The 11,939-nt window shown below is 40.8% G+C and overlaps 1 protein-coding gene across 1 annotated transcript in view; it reads right to left on the bottom strand.

The window, feature by feature from the left end:
- LOC138949041 (TRMT1-like protein) overlaps positions 1-11,939 on the bottom strand; it is a 322,855-nt gene that overhangs the window by 237,761 nt on the left and 73,155 nt on the right. The window lies entirely within an intron of this gene.

Below are 11,939 nucleotides of genomic sequence, written 5' to 3'. Positions count from 1 at the left end.
TTCTTCTTCTTCTTCTTTTTCTTCTTTATATTGAGGGAATCACTATACAGAACAATTATCCTCACTGGTTGGTGCGCCTAAGGTCCCTAGAGTGAAAGATAAAGTGGATAGCATACCTATGACAATATGGAGCAAGAGCGATAGATTAATTCTAATACAGTCGAACCTGTCTAAAGAGACCACCCAAGGGACTGAGCAACAGTGGTCTCTTTATACAGGTGGTCTCTTTAGACAGGTGGTCTCTTTAGACAGGTGATTTATATAGTCGTAAAAACCGTCGGGGACCCTTTGGGGTGATCTTAATGGGCAGGTGATCTTTATGGTCAGGCCGGTGGTCTCCACTGAGGCCGCAGGTTCGACTGTACTTTATATTACCGGTACTACCGATTTCTTATGGATCGGGAGTCAGTGATGGACATGGGGGATCAGTGGGTCTGAAGAGGGGGGAATCAGTCTTATGTTGCCTCGACCAGATACATTTTTGCAGTGTATCTGGTGGCAATTTTTCGATTCCAATATAATAAATACTTCATCAACCTCTTTTCAAAAACCACACCAAAAGATGTATCTGGAACTATGTTGGTTTTCTGTGAAAAATGTGATATGAACTCTCTGTAGTTACTGAGACACTTATGAATAAAAACACAATGCGGATCTGGTCCAACCTTTGCCAGTCATTTACAGACTTCAAGACACACAACTAGTCTAACAGTTATTGTTCATTTGTGTAATGTAACATTTCAACTGCTGAAGTCAAAAGCAAGAGTTACAACTTTTTTTCACTCACTCATTCACTCACTCACTCATTCACTCACTCACTCACTCACTCACTCACTGCCGGCCTGACTGCCTTCCTGACTGACTGACTGACTTAGTAACTAACTAGGTGTTTGTCGTGAGAATGTTTGGCATGCCCTGTCCAAAAAATTAGCTAGCCTTCTCTCAAAATTGGCTTGCTCTGTCCCAAAATTAGCTTGCCCTGTCGCAAACTTGAGTCAAACTAGCTTGATCTTACAAAACTAGGTTTCCCAGTGAAAAATTCAGCCTTGCCCCGTCTATAGATTGGCTTGCTCTGTCCCAAATTGGCTTGTCCTGTTGCCGGAAAAAAATGCCCGGTCAAAAAATTAACAAGCTCTGCCCGTTTCGAAATAATGCGACACTGATATTGCGACAAGGGTGTCCGACATGATTCTGTCTAAGAAATTGTCTTATTACTCCCGCGGCGGAACTTGATATAAGGACACGAGGGCAGTTTTCTAAAACTATGGACAGCTTTATTTCACTTATGTATACCTTCTCTTTTTGTATAGCCTAGGCTACTGAAGTAAATATTAGACATACATCATTGACATACGGGATGCGTGCGCATCATGTCGCCATGCCGCTACAAGGACGCCGTGACTCCTCACCGTGACTGACACGTGCGTGCGAGACGTGATCACTGAATAATGAAGTGTTGTTGTTAAACTGCGTAAACTAAGTTTTTGTAACTATATAGAGCGTGACAATAACAAAAAGGCCGTTTGGTAACCGCACTCACGCACGCACTGGCCGCGCGCACGAACGCCACAGAGACAACACACCTACGCGCAGACTAAGGCTCATGCACGTTGCCCGGCAACGCGGTCGGGCAAGTGCTTACACACACACAAACAGACGGAGACAGACTCTCGCTCTTTCTCTCTCTTTCTCTGTCTCACTCTCGATCTGATCTATGAACATGTTTTTATCCAGCAAACATTCATTGTTTCCTCGTTGTGTTGGCATTAAGAAAAGTCAACATCTACGCAATAGCCTTGTATTGATTACGTTTTTATAAGTGCAGTTTCAATTCCCCGATGCCAATAATTCTGGTTTTGTGTGCACATGGATTTTTCTTTACCTGTTCTTTCTTTTATACATGAATTGGAAGGAAAGTACAGGTATTGATAACACGCGGAACGGTTTTGTGTAGCTGCCCAGGCTAAACGTCGAAGAATTTATCGTTTTTCATAACGGCCGTTTTAAAAAGTCCGAGTTGAGCCATTTTTACCTCGAAATATCAAAGGGCCTTTTCCTTTACTGTCATGTAGACGAACCTGTGATGGCTGGATCGAAAAAAAGTTCATAACTATGCTAATTGAATAAATAGACGGTGAATAGAGGAACACCTGACTCTTCAGCGTTGGAGACTCGATTCAGTTCAGCGTCATATTTTGGGGGAATGCGTACGCATACGCATACGCACACGCATACTCCGGACAGACGAATCCCGTTGGATTTTATGAAGTTGAATATGTGTAAATGAGCAAATGCAAGCAAATGCGAGCAAGTTTGACTGCTGTCAGGAGCGAAAACAAATGGATGAAGCGATCCCCAAGAGCGTGTACATGAAGAAATTACCCTCTGCAAAGTCTACCATAAAGCAGCACTGAACATTTGAATAATTGAACGTCAATACGCTTCTTTCAAACTACTTCTTGATTTTAGTGTCTTTATTCCAAAACCCGAAGCGAAGTGTGTAACTCGATTTCAGACAAAATCCCAAAACGGACAGACTGATAATCTTCCAAAATCCAAAATGAAAAAAAATATATATAAAAAAGAAAGGTTAGTTATGGAAACAGTGTTGAGACAGTTTTTATGGCGGGAGCATAGCTTTAGCTTGATCGGTTGACCCAATAAAAGAGTGAGTGAGCAAATTAAGGCAAGAGGGAGGGAATGCCAGTTTATAACTGACTGATTGGCAAACTGGTTGGATTACGAACTGACTCCCTATATCCGATAATAAGTGTGGTCGATTATTAGATATTTTCTAAAAGGATAATACACTGACACCCGCATCTGTAGTTCCAAGCCCCTGTGCAATGGCAATACATCGCGTGGGGCAGCCATAAAAGTTTGCTAATGCGCCCGTGTACGTACTGTACACACCAACCTGCTTTAAATCGCTTTGAAACGGTCGATACGTTTCGATCGTTAAACGGTAGGCTTGTGTTTAATATTCTCCAGAAAAGTCAGTCGAGAGTCGTGGAGATTAGTGTGTGTGTTTGTGTGTGTGAGTGTGTCAGTGTGTGTGTGCGTGTGCGTGCGTGCGTGCGTGTGTGTGTACGTGCGAAAGTCAGACGACCGAGAGAGGTTGGGTTGTTTGTGTGTGTGTGAGTGTGTGTGGGTGTGTGGGTGGGTGGGTGTGTGGGTGCGTGCGTGCGTGTGTGCGGTTGCGAAAGTCAGACGACCGGGAGAGGTTGGGTTGTTTGTGTGTGTGTTTGTGTGTGTGCGTGTGTGTGTGCGTGCTTGCGTGCGTATGTGTACGTGTGTGCGGTTGCGAAATTCAGACGACCGGGAGAGGTTGGGTTGTAAATTCCCCCAACGAACCGCGTCTTAGGAAAGGTGTTGTGACGCATCACTCTACAGTTTGCTCCAAATGCATTTTGACTGACTATTAGGGTTTAACGTCCTCTTAGACCAACTGGTCTATATTGGGACAGGTATTGGTAATACTGCGTTGAAGATATGGTGTGATACTTTGATTCGAACAAGCCCGCTGTGGCTGTCTTCTTCGACACACCAGCATTGGGTTTGTCTCGTCAAAGTATCGAAGTACGATCATGATAATCGGAGACGAGAGATGATGCATGCGTGTCTTCGTGTTTTCCAAGCCCTGAGACTTTCGCTGTGAACGTGGGATCTTTTTCGTGCGCATGTGTGCACACGGGGGTGTTCGGACACCGAAGAGAGTCTGCACAAAGTTGACTCCGAGAAATAAATCTCTCGCCGAACGTGGGGATCGAACCCACGCTGATAGCGACCAACTGGCTACAAAGCCAGCGCGCTACCAACTGAGCTACGTCCCCGCCCCAAATGTATTTTATCTGTCTAACAGTGAAGAGAGAAGGGGGGGGGGGATAGGACGAACTTGAACCTGGGACTTGAACCAATGTATAATTGGGAAGGAAAACGTGCTGAGACTATAAATGCAGCAAAAGTTAAAGGCACACTCCAATGTAAACATCTCAGATGTGGCCAAGCTCTTACGTGGCATAAGCCTGTGTGCCCCCCACTTGGACACCTACCGAAAGTCAACAGTCTGACTGACTCAGTTCTTTCTGTTGGGACTGAGTTGGAATTTTGTTATGAACTAATTTTTCAGTGTCGAAATGGAAGGATATGTGTGGCATTTCTTCTTCTTCTTCTTCAGTCTTCTTAGTTCACGGGCTGACTGAATTCCCACGTTCACTCATGTTTTTGCACGAGTGGGTTTTTACGTGTATGACCTTATTTACCCCGCCATTCAGGCAGCCATACGCCGCTTTCGGGGGAAGCATGCTGGATTTGTTCGTGTTTCTATAACCAACCGAACGCTGACATGGATTACAGAATCTTTTTCGTGCGCACTTGATCTTGTTCTTGCGTGTACACACGTTGGGGGATAAGGCACTAGCAGGTCTGCACATAAGTTGACCTGGGAGATCGGATAAATCTCCACCCTTAACCCACCAGGCTGGAAAATAGCGGCCGTGACAGGGAAGCACTATACATGAGGCTTATCTGCTATCATGCTGCGTGCATAGGGAAGTAAATTTCGTAAAATGTATATAGGGATGTGCACTGATATCTATTACAGCTGTATATACAATAAACAATTCATCAACAACAACAAACAAAAAACAAAAACAATTAAAAATTTTTTTTTAAAAACAAGCCATGAACACCCCTCCACCCCCACCCCCTGTGCGTTGTAATTGCCCCATTGTGTATGTGATGTAATGTAATGTAAAGCCTATACATATGAGAATTTTTTATTTTTTTTTAAATTAAAAATAAATAAAAAAATTAACAAAATAACAACCCACCAAGCGGCCGCGGCCGGGATTTGAACTCACGACCTTCCGATATCTTATCCACTAGGCCACTGCGCCCGTCGAACAGTATGGCATTGAAAGCCCTGGCAGATCTGAGAGAGTGAGCAGAACAGCTTTCACTGGGACTGTGCATTCAACTCTTTGAAGTTTCTTTATTTCTTTATTTGATGTTTCGTTTTCAACCACGAAGGTTATATCGCGACGGGGAAAGGGGGGAGATGGGATAGAGCCACTTGTCAATTGTTTCTTGTTCACAAAAGCACTAATCAAAAATTTGCTCCAGGGGCTTGCAACGTAGTACAATGTATTACCTTACTGGGAGAATGCAAGTTTCCAGTACAAACGACTTAACATTTCTTACATACTGCTTGACCACAATCTTTACAAAAATTGACTATATTCTATACAAGAAACACTTAACAAGGGTAAAAAGAGAAACAGAATCCGTTAGTCGCCTCTTGATTACGACATGCTGGGGAGCATCGGGTAAATTCTTCCCCCTAACCCGCGGGGGGTCTCTTTGAAGTCAGAAGTGCATTAAACTATTCATTCACTTGTGTTGTATGGCAATCCGAATGGTGCAAAAGTCCCTTTTAGCTCTTGATGTCTAAATAACACATTATTTAGCTAAATAACGCGTTATTTAGCTAAACAATGCTTTATTTAGCTATATCATGCAATATTTAGCTAAATAATGCATTGTTTAAATTAAACAATGCATTATTTACAGATACAGAAAAAAGAGAGCCCAGAGCACTAAATAATGCATTGTTTAGCATAAATAAGAGATTGTGTTTGTAAATAACTCATTATTTATAAATAATTACGCGTTTTCTCTAAACAATATATTATATGTAAATAAAGTGTTATTTAAATAAATAAAATATTATTTAGAGAAATAAAATATTATTTATCTAAATAAAATATTATTTAGATAAATAAAATATTATATGTAAATAAAATATTATTTATCTAAATAAAATATTATTTATCTAAATAAAATATTATTTAGATAAATAATTTATTATTTAGATAAATAATTTATTATTTAGATAAATAATTTATTATTTAGATAAATAATTTATTATTTACTGTTTTTGCCTTGAAATAGTATTATTACACTAAATAATGCTTTATATAGCTATATAATAGGTTTCCGCTATATAATTCATGATTTGGTAAATAATACATTATATACCGTAAATAAAATATTATATACCGTAAACAATTCATTGTTTAGCGCATCGCGAAGCCGTTTTTTCTCTTGTTGTTTTTTTCCACGTGTTTCCGTGGATCCACGAGAGCTCTGTTGATTCTCAAACTGACCAATCAGACAACTAGCATCTGTACACTAATTAAAGTCCCATTGTTGAGTGTGACGAAAACTCGTGGTGACGATTTTAAAACATGTTGGGTCACGCATGGTCCAATCTTACATGGTCCAATCTTACATGGTCCAACCTTACATGGTCCAACCTTACATGGTCCAACCTTACATTGTCCAATCTTACATGGTCCAACCTTACATGGTCCAACCTTACATGGTCCAATCTTACATGGTCCAATCTTACATGGTTCAACCTTACATGGTCCAATCTTACATGGTCCAATCTTGCATGGTCCAATCTTACATGGTCCAATCTTACATGGTCCAACCTTACATGGTCCAACCTTACATGGTCCAACCTTACATGGTCCAATCTTACATGGTCCAACCTTACATGGTCCAACCTTACATGGTCCAATCTTACATGGTCCAATCTTACATGGTCCAATCTTGCATGGTCCAATCTTGCATGGTCCAACCTTACATGGTCCAATCTTACATGGTCCAACCTTACATGGTCCAACCTTACATGGTCCAATCTTACATGGTCCAACCTTACATGGTTCAACCTTACATGGTCCAATCTTACATGGTCCAATCTTGCATGGTCCAATCTTACATGGTCCAACCTTGCATGGTCCAACCTTGCATGGTCCAATCTTACATGGTCCAACCTTACATGGTCCAACCTTACATGGTCCAATCTTACATGGTCCAACCTTACATGGTCCAACCTTACATGGTCCAATCTTACATGGTCCAATCTTGCATGGACCAATCTTGCATGGTCCAACCTTGCATGGTCCAATCTTACATGGTCCAACCTTACATGGTCCAACCTTACATGGTCCAACCTTACATGGTCCAATCTTGCATGGTCCAATCTTACATGGTCCAACCTTGCATGGTCCAACCTTGCATGGTCCAATCTTACATGGTCCAATCTTACATGGTCCAACCTTACATGGTCCAACCTTACATGGTCCAACCTTACATGGTCCAATCTTACATGGTCCAACCTTACATGGTCCAACCTTACATGGTCCAATCTTACATGGTCCAATCTTGCATGGTCCAATCTTGCATGGTCCAACCTTACATGGTCCAACCTTGCATGGTCCAACCTTACATGGTCCAACCTTACATGGTCCAATCTTACATGGTCCAACCTTACATGGTCCAACCTTACATGGTCCAATCTTACATGGTCCAATCTTACATGGTCCAACCTTACATGGTTCAACCTTACATGGTCCAATCTTACATGGTCCAATCTTGCATGGTCCAATCTTACATGGTCCAACCTTGCATGGTCCAACCTTGCATGGTCCAATCTTACATGGTCCAACCTTACATGGTCCAACCTTACATGGTCCAACCTTACATGGTCCAATCTTACATGGTCCAACCTTACATGGTCCAACCTTACATGGTCCAATCTTACATGGTCCAATCTTGCATGGTCCAATCTTGCATGGTCCAACCTTGCATGGTCCAATCTTACATGGTCCAACCTTACATGGTCCAACCTTACATGGTCCAATCTTACATGGTCCAACCTTACATGGTCCAACCTTGCATGGTCCAATCTTACATGGTCCAATAATATATATGGACCATGTAAGATTGGACCATGTAAGGTTGGACTATGTAAGATTGGACCATGTAAGGTTGGACCATGCACGATTGGACCATGTAAGGTTGGACCATGTAAGATTGGACCATGCAAGGTTGGACCATGTAAGGTTGGACCATGTAAGATTGGACCATGCAGGGTTGGACCATGCAAGGTTGGACCATGTAAGATTGGACCATGCAAGATTGGACCATGTAAGATTGGACCATGTAAGGTTGAACCATGTAAGGTTGGACCATGTAAGATTGGACCATGTAAGATTGGACCATGTAAGGTTGGACCATGTAAGGTTGGACCATGTAAGATTGGACCATGTAAGGTTGGACCATGTAAGGTTGGACCATGTAAGGTTGGACCATGCAAGGTTGGACCATGTAAGATTGGACCATGTAAGGTTGGACCATGTAAGGTTGGACCATGCAAGGTTGGACCATGTAAGATTGGACCATGCAAGATTGGACCATGCAAGATTGGACCATGTAAGATTGGACCATGTAAGGTTGGACCATGTAAGGTTGGACCATGTAAGGTTGGACCATGTAAGATTGGACCATGCAAGGTTGGACCATGTAAGGTTGGACCATGTAAGATTGGACCATGTAAGGTTGGACCATGTAAGGTTGGACCATGTAAGGTTGGACCATGTAAGATTGGACCATGCAAGGTTGGACCATGCAAGGTTGGACCATGTAAGATTGGACCATGCAAGATTGGACCATGTAAGATTGGACCATGTAAGGTTGGACCATGTAAGGTTGGACCATGTAAGGTTGGACCATGTAAGATTGGACCATGCAAGGTTGGACCATGCAAGATTGGACCATGTAAGATTGGACCATGTAAGGTTGGACCATGTAAGGTTGGACCATGTAAGGTTGGACCATGTAAGGTTGGACCATGTAAGGTTGGACCATGCAAGATTGGACCATGTAAGATTGGACCATGTAAGGTTGGACCATGTAAGGTTGGACCATGTAAGGTTGGACCATGTAAGGTTGGACCATGCAAGGTTGGACCATGCAAGGTTGGACCATGTAAGATTGGACCATGCAAGATTGGCCCATGTAAGATTGGCCTATGTAAGATTGGACTATGTAAGGTTGAACCATGTAAGATTGGACCATGTAAGATTGGACCATGTAAGGTTGGACCATGTAAGGTTGGACCATGTAAGATTGGACCATGTAAAGTTGGACCATGCAAGATTGGACCATGCACGATTGGACCATGTAAGGTTGGACCATGTAAGGTTGGACCATGTAAGATTGGACCATGTAAGGTTGGACCATGTAAGATTGGACCATGTAAGATTGGACCATGTAAGATTGGACCATGTAAGGTTGGACCATGTAAGGTTGGACCATGTAAGGTTGGACCATGTAAGATTGGACCATGTAAGATTGGACCATGTAAGATTGGACCATGTAAGGTTGGACCATGTAAGGTTGGACCATGTAAGGTTGGACCATGTAAGATTGGACCATGCAAGGTTGGACCATGCAAGGTTGGACCATGTAAGATTGGACCATGCAAGATTGGACCATGCAAGATTGGACCATGCAAGATTGGACCATGTAAGATTGGACCATGTAAGGTTGAACCATGTAAGGTTGGACCATGTAAGATGGGACCATGTAAGATTGGACCATGTAAGGTTGGACCATGTAAGGTTGGACCATGTAAGATTGGACCATGTAAGATTGGACCATGCGTGACCCAACATGTTTTAAAATCGTCACCACGAGTTTTCGTCACACTCAACAATGGGACTTTAATTAGTGTACAGATGCTAGTTGTCTGATTGGTCAGTTTGAGAATCAACAGAGCTCTCGTGGATCCACGGAAACACGTGGAAAAAAACAACAAGAGAAAAAACGGCTTCGCGATGCGCTAAACAATGAATTGTTTACGGTATATAATATTTTATTTACGGTATATAATGTATTATTTACCAAATCATGAATTATATAGCGGAAACCTATTATATAGCTATATAAAGCATTATTTAGTGTAATAATACTATTTCAAGGCAAAAACAGTAAATAATAAATTATTTATCTAAATAATAAATTATTTATCTAAATAATAAATTATTTATCTAAATAATAAATTATTTATCTAAATAATATTTTATTTAGATAAATAATATTTTATTTAGATAAATAATATTTTATTTACATATAATATTTTATTTATCTAAATAATATTTTATTTAGATAAATAATATTTTATTTCTCTAAATAATATTTTATTTATTTAAATAACACTTTATTTACATATAATATATTGTTTAGAGAAAACGCGTAATTATTTATAAATAATGAGTTATTTACAAACACAATCTCTTATTTATGCTAAACAATGCATTATTTAGTGCTCTGGGCTCTCTTTTTTCTGTATCTGTAAATAATGCATTGTTTAATTTAAACAATGCATTATTTAGCTAAATAATGCATGATATAGCTAAATAAAGCATTGTTTAGCTAAATAACGCGTTATTTAACTAAATAATGTGTTATTTAGACATCAAGAGCTAAAAGGGACTTTTGCACCATTCGGATTGCCATAGTGTTGAAGTCTATTCCATGTTGTGAATGCAAGTGTTCTTGTTCACACCGGGGACTGTGTTCCGCCTTATTTCAGCTGGGCTTGTTGTTACTCCATTTTCAGCTGGGCCCGGTGTCACGCAAACGTAAGTGTCTTCATAAAAACACAAACTATGACTTTCACACTGATCTAAGCTAAAATTGATGAATGTCAGTAGAAAGGGGAATAATTGTTTTCTTTGTAGACAGCTAAAAACGTCTTTTGCTTACCTGGTTAATTGACAGTGGCCGAATGTAAGGCGTGCATGCGTTTTTTTAAGTGAAAAATGAAGGTTCAACGTAAATGTCTCTCAAACATGGATTCGAACAACAAATATTCCTCTATTTTTACTATTTTGGGTAAAGCTATGATCATCTGTATCAATTGCGTGCTTCAATGCGTCCTCATTATGTCATAGGAAGCAATCAAAACAAGCAAGTGGTTTGTTCTGGGTGTCTAGCGCGGAACAAAACTCGACTGACATGGGTTTTGGTTTTACTTTTCGTGCCTCAACGCCTTGAAGCAGGTTCGGGAAAATGCATCAGCATAACAGCAAGAAACTATAGAACAAACTTACGATACAGAAAAGCCATAAAATGATACCGTTGTTTATCATTTCTTCATTTTGATCAGCTTTTGTGCCCAAAAAGCGACAACCCGCACGTATTTCAAGCCGATGCGGGTCACATAATAAACCTAGTCAGATTTTTTTTTTAAAAACACCCATAGAGAGACAAATTACTTAGCCTAAGTGCTAAAAACATCCGGTTCCGGAAATGAGTTTTTTACAAGACATAGTTTGTACTTTAGTGCAGACACTTACATTTGCGTGACACCAAGCCCAGCTGAAAACGGAGTAACAACGAGCCCAGCTGAAATAAGGCGGAACACAGTCCCCGGTGTGTTGTTTCAGTGTGTCCGCCGTATCTCTGGTAACGTCACGCGCGCGCATCAACTGCATAATTAAGCCTCTTATTGCCGTGTGTGTTTTGCATATATCATTAGAAGGAGTGGCAATATTGACGGGTCAATAACCGAGGTCTTCTCTGCCATTTCTCGCTATGGAAATACACATGCAACAGACACACTCATGTCATGCAGTGTCTCTAGGGTGTGGCACAGTGGTTGAGACGAGCCGACCCTTTTAAGCCAAATTATTCGGCTTTTGAACAGTATCAAACTTACTGTGCCAAAATATTCGACCGGTCAGGTCATAGCAGACCACCATTGCTACGAGCCTTTAATCATGCCAGCCTGAATACATAACTATTCCACAATTCTGATTGCTTCTGAAACAAACAGACAAACAAATAAACAAACAAAATCAATAAGAATGATCGGGATATATTTTTCAGGCAGATCAATGCAAGAGCCAGACCGGTTCAAAGGTCAATAAATGTGACGATCTGGGGATGTGAATGGTCGGCCATAAACATCAATGAACGATTGAATACCGGAATATGGTGTCTCGAGCTCATAGAATATATTTTAATTTCTCCTATTGTCAACGTGCGAGCGTACATACACATCATTGTGGTAAATCGTCGTT

Source organism: Littorina saxatilis, linkage group LG15, assembly GCF_037325665.1.
Source record: "Littorina saxatilis isolate snail1 linkage group LG15, US_GU_Lsax_2.0, whole genome shotgun sequence".
Lineage (NCBI taxonomy): Eukaryota > Metazoa > Mollusca > Gastropoda > Littorinimorpha > Littorinidae > Littorina > Littorina saxatilis.
Note: the sequence above shows the minus strand (reverse complement) of the source record. Positions and strands in the feature narration are given on the sequence as shown.